This window comes from Pelmatolapia mariae, linkage group LG10_11, assembly GCF_036321145.2.
Source record: "Pelmatolapia mariae isolate MD_Pm_ZW linkage group LG10_11, Pm_UMD_F_2, whole genome shotgun sequence".
Lineage (NCBI taxonomy): Eukaryota > Metazoa > Chordata > Actinopteri > Cichliformes > Cichlidae > Pelmatolapia > Pelmatolapia mariae.
The window spans coordinates 54063425-54069424 of record NC_086236.1 but is presented as its reverse complement, the minus strand read 5'-3'; positions in this window follow the sequence as shown (position 1 = coordinate 54069424).

Sequence of the window (6000 nt, the reverse complement as noted above, 5' to 3'; positions counted from 1 at the left end):
TCGTACTGGGCAATTAGTGATACAAAAAAACCCTGTTTTATCCTGTGAATAAAAGTATACGTTTTTGTCAATGTACCATGGTAATAACAGAAGCGAAACGTAATATTCTGTCAGGACAATTCACTATTTATGCACAATAAATAAAGGAGCATAGCGCGACAATTTCTGTTCAGCGCCAGAATTGCTTGTAACCTATATCACCAATTATGTTATGAAAAATGACGTATTAACTACTACAAAACACTGACCTTTGTGGGAATGCTTGGAGCAGACTGGGAAATTATATTTGGTCTTTGAATGGTTGCAATCCAGGCCATCCGTCGCCTCTTTGTTACTTCGGAAACACGGCTCGAACAATTTCTCTTCAACGACGTAAACCGATAACAACCGATCTCTTTACCGGCTTCCCGTGGCTGTCATGCGACCAGCTATTGCAGTTAATAATACAACAGCTTCTTGCCATTTTTTGTGTTTCTTTTTATCGCTGTGTAACTGATTTCAATTGAAAGCCTGGGTGCGCTAGTACCTCTTGCCACGGGTTCCCAGAATCCTTTGCGGTTTTACCCCTGAATGACGTCACATTTTCAATCTCTATAGGGATGTGTCGGTCGCGAACGAAATGGCGGATCTTCGACGCTCCTTATCGCGCGCCGTGTTTTTTTTTTTTCCTTCTCTCACCCTCTGTCTCGCACTTTTTTCCGCTTCACTCTGCACCCGAGCCTTACGGTGTGTTCACACCGAACGCGATAGAGGCGGCCAGAGCGTCAGGTTTACATGTAAAGTCAATGGAAAGAGCGCGATGACACGCGATTGCGCGTCCGGCGAAAATTCGGAAGCATATTTGCGTCGCGAAAACGCCAAAACTCGTGAAACGCGCGTCAGTGTACCGCGTCTGGCGCGTTTGACTCGCGGAAAAAACCACGCGCGTGAGTTTTTGTGTTGCATTTTGTGCATACACGTGTTTCGCCTCTACCGCTCGAGTTGGAAAAATTTGAACTCCAGCGTCAAATCGCGCCGCGTCAACCAATCAGGAGCCTGGTGACGTGGCTGTAACCAGGTCAAAGGGGCAGATCCAGCCAAAGCCCTTCATACTTCATTCAATATGGAGGGAAGGCTAATCAACGCCGTAGCAAACCACCCGGAGCTGTACGACACCAGCTGCTTTCTGTACCGAGACAGGAATATAAAGGACCGAGCTTGGAGGAAGAAATGTGAAGAGATCGGGCAACCTGGTAAGTTCATTCATTTCTCTTTTTACATTTTTCACTGACCCGGGGAAGCCGCACAAAAGCTAGCAAGCCACCGCTATTTTCCCACTGATGTACAAATACCGTTCTGCTTTTATGCATGTTGTCATATAGGAATATATTTTGTTTATTAATAAACAGCACACAGTGGTCCCGCTCATCCGTCACTGCCTCGCTTTTTCGCTGATTTTTTTATTGCACAGTACAGCATTGCATTCTGCAGCCTGATTGACAAATCTCCTCCGTGCTGTGTCTCCTGCGCTTGTCAAATTTATCATGTTTGGTTTTGATAACCATCACATCCAATAGATAAAACAGCACAAAAACACCCATAACTATGACCCTCGTTCGGAAATACACACCTGCACCGCGAGGGAAAAAGGCGCATGAAAGTGGCAGGCAGATGAAGACAAAACACGGCATAATAATACTTTGACGTTTTGAAATCTACAAAGGTTTGCACTTTGAGAAACAACTTGTGAGAACTGTGACTAATGTTCATGTGTGTGGGGAAAACAGTGTATAAAGTGCGTGGCGAGGGGCTAGTTATTCTGACACCCCTGCTGCAATAAATGAGGGACCACTGTATATACTTTCTCTATGACTATTGTTTAAAACCTGTTAACATTTAATATTGTAGCGGCCCAGGGCGGTCCGGGGATGTTATGGACATTTATGTTATGTTTTACAGTTGTGTTGTTGTTATGTTGTCATGGTAACAGGTGACGCTCCCTCTGTGTGTGTTTCCGGTGAGAGAGCGCCATTTTGTGTTGTTGTGTTGTTGCCGCGCTGAGCAGAGGGCTCGCGCCAGTGTTCCTCCCCAAAAGCTAAATAAACGGGTGCTCCCGAAGAAACCTCTGTCTCCTCCGTTTCCTGAGCTCGCCACATTGGTGTCAGAAGTGGGATAGCTCACCCTCGCCGGAATGGAGAGAGACACTCAGAGGCTGGAGCAAGCCGTCGAGGAGAGTATTCGCTGCTTGGGAAGCCGGCGATTGAAGAGAGAGGAAGCTAGCGGCCATGTAAGTGCCCCGACGGGTCCCGATGGCGCGAGCGCACCGCGGCGGCGTCGCGCCGCGACCGACGCTAGGGCAATGCTTCATGGGCTGCCTCCATCGGCCAACACACCGGGCCCCCGACAGCGAGCAGTGACGCCTGCAACGCCAGCTAAGGTACCGAAATATAACGGGCTAACCCCGCTAGAGCCCTACCTCTCACAAGTACGGCTAGCCGCGAGACATAATGGCTGGAGCGACGAAGAGGCTGCTACACAGCTAGCGCTAGCATTGGAAGGAGATGCACTGCAGGTACTCCATGACCTAGCCCCGTCAGAGCAGCATAAGCTCCAGGCCCTCACCGTAGCACTCGAGAGGCGATTTGGGCAGCGGCACTCCACTGAGCAGAGCAGGGAGCAGCTGACCAACCGGAGCCGTAGGCCGGGGGAGAGCTTGGGCACTTTTGCAGCGGATGTGTTGCTGTATGCTCGTCGTGGCTACCCAGAGTTCCCAGCAGCAGCCCGTGAGGAGCTTAGCCTGCATGCTTTCCTGCGAGGACTTTTTCCAGAGCGACTACGCCAACACGTCTGCCTAGCCATGCCTCAAACTCTCCGTGAGGCGCTCCTTGAGGCTGAGAGGGCCGAGCTGGTGCTCACCTCGCCACCTAACCAGTATGTGCGCCCCCCAAACTACCCTCAAATCAGGGCCGCAGACTACGACAGGGAGGGAGAGGTCCCGGAGGTATGCCAGCTGCAGCCCTCGGTGCCCTGGAGGCGTCCCCGTTGACCGACCGACCGCTGCTACCGGTGCGATGAGCCTGGGCACGTGGCACGCGACTGCCTGGCGGCCGCCCCGAAGGCCAGAACTATGTGGCCTCAGGGGGATGAGAGGGGGAGCGTCACAGCGAGGGGACCACCGCTCCAGCTTCCTGCCCCCCTCCAAGAACGATGCACGGTGGCGGGCCTAGTCGGGCACCCCAAGGGACTTTACCTGAGCTGCTGTGTTGAGGACCAGCCCTGCCAGGCCCTGGTGGACACGGGGTCCACCATTTCCCTAATACGACCTGGTGTGTTTCCTGGAACATCCGGGCCGCTTGTGATGGGTTGGTCACCCACCGACACCCAGCTGATGACAGTGACGGGGGAGAGAACTGACATGCGGGGGAAGAAACCGTTGCGGATCCGAGTGAAGGATCTGGAGCAGGTGCACGACTTCTGGCTTGCTGACATCCAGGAACAGTGCATCATCGGTCTTGATCTGCTGACCCGCTGGGGGGCCTGCGTTGACACCGCGAAGCTGGCTATCACTGTTGGTACAGAGACTCTGGCCCTCCAGTGCGGTCAAAAGCAGGGAACCGGAGACTGCAGGCAGACTCGGCTGGTTCAGCACACCACCGACACCGGCTCTGCTCAACCCATCTGTCTGCGCCCACGCCAGCTGCCCCTCTCGAAACGGCGGGGAGAGCGGGCCCAGGAGGCACGGGGCGTGGCTACTGCTCGGGCCACAGCCGGCGGAGGGGGATGGCTCTCGTTGACCATGCAGCAGCTGAAGCAGGAGCAGGAGGCTGATGCGACGTTGGTTCAGGTGGGGGCCTGGCTGGAGGCAGCACGACGCCCAGGCTGGACAGGGGTGTCAGGACAGGGGCCCGAAGTGAAGGCCTACTACTCCCAGTACAACACCCTGGAGACCCACGACGGCCTCCTGTACCGGAGATGGCGGGCCCCCGGGCAGGGCAGAGATCTCCTGCAGCTGTTGGTGCCTCGGACGCTGCGGTCGCAGGTGCTCGAGCTCGTCCACGGCTTGGTGGGGGCCAGCCACTATGGAAATGCTAAAACTCTCCGCCGTCTCAGGGGACGGTTCTACTGGCCTGGTTGTCGACGGGATGTGGAACTTCATGTGCACTGCTGTGACACCTGTACGGCACGGAAGGGCTCCACTCAATGCTTCACTGCCCCCCTACAGCAGCATCGGGTGGGGGCCCCGATGGAGAGAGTGGGAGGAGACGTCCTAGAGCCTTTCCCCGTCCCCGAGGCAGAGAACCGGCGCGTGTTGGTGGCCAGAGACTGCTACAGGAGGCTGAGGGAGCAGCGCCAGGCCCAGGTCAGTGCCGGAGTACGACAGAAAAGAGCCTGCGACACCAGGTGCCGAGGGGGAGCTTTCGTGCCTGGCGACAAGGTTTGGGTGTACTGCCCGGTTCGCAAGAAAGGGGTGTCCCCCAGGCTGTGCGGTCACTGGCAAGGGCCGGCGGAGGTCCTGGGGCGGCTAACAGAAGTGGTGTACCGGATCCGCATGCCGGGTCCAGGACGCGTGGCGGTGTTGCACCAGGACAGGCTCTTGCCGTACTGCCCGCCCGCTCCCGCAGCCGCCAGGGCGGGGGATGCTGGTGGCACCCCAGGTTCTCATCCAAGTGACCATTCCCCTGCTGGTCGAGATCGGCCTGCGCGCCGAAGGAAGACACATGGACAGTTGCAGGACTTTGTGTGGGGTAATGGGGTTGTCGGGGACGACTGACCCCTTAGGTGGGGGCTATGTAGCGGCCCAGGGCGGTCCGGGGATGTTATGGACATTTATGTTATGTTTTACAGTTGTGTTGTTGTTATGTTGTCATGGTAACAGGTGACGCTCCCTCTGTGTGTGTTTCCGGTGAGAGAGCGCCATTTTGTGTTGTTGTGTTGTTGCCGCGCTGAGCAGAGGGCTCGCGCCAGTGTTCCTCCCCAAAAGCTAAATAAACGGGTGCTCCCGAAGAAACCTCTGTCTCCTCCGTTTCCTGAGCTCGCCACAATATTGGCCGTTTATCAATGCCCAAGTACGCGAGTACGTACTCGCGTTCTCGGTGAGTACGTACCCGCCGAGAACGCACGGGAGTACGTACCTGCCGAGAACGCGAGCACGGACTCGTCGGCCGTCTCTCAATTCTCAAGTACGTGAGCACGGACTCGTGATTTGTACAGTCGGAACACCAGCGTACGTGATGATGTCACAGGTCCGGAGTTTTTACTGCCGTCCCCTCCTAATTTAACTGTGAGTAACATGTTATGAAGCTTAACTTTAATCACAGCCAAACCGGTTTACTCAGGAACAAATAAAACACTGAAATAAACCAAACATTAACATTTAGAAGTGATCTAAGTGACTTATATATCATTCTTAACCTCAGTAGTGAAACCTCTATTAATAAAAATAGTGTACATGTACATACGTGTACATACCTTAATAAAAACAAGCAGGTGAGATGTTAGAACGCTTTTATTTTTATTTTAGTGGACACCCAATACTATAGACAGCTGCTGGGGTTTCTTTAACCTGAGTAGTGAGAAGACCGCAAGCGGGCGGGGAGGGGAGGGGGGGGGGGGGGGGGGGGACGATGTGCCGGGAGTCCGCTGTTGAGTTTTGGACGAAATGCATTCTGGGATATATAGCTGTCCCAAGTCTACACCGATGCATGCTCGATAAAATGGGCGGATCGAGAACACATCCGGGACTTTTTCGCGTTCTCGGCGTGATGCGTACTTCGAATTGGAACAGTACTTGGTCTCCGACTGATGACGTATCACGAGTACACGAGAACGCAAGTACGCACAAGTACGCATATTGATAAACGCCCATTGTCTTGATAGAGCCAGCTGATTCTGCAGCAGAGCATCACCTGTTGCTTCTCCTGGCTCCCCAGTCCCTGAGCTCCTGCTGCTGCACCCACAGGTATGCAATTGTAGCATCAGATGTACAGCACGCACTGATAGCTTTTTACTCGGTGGGATTCC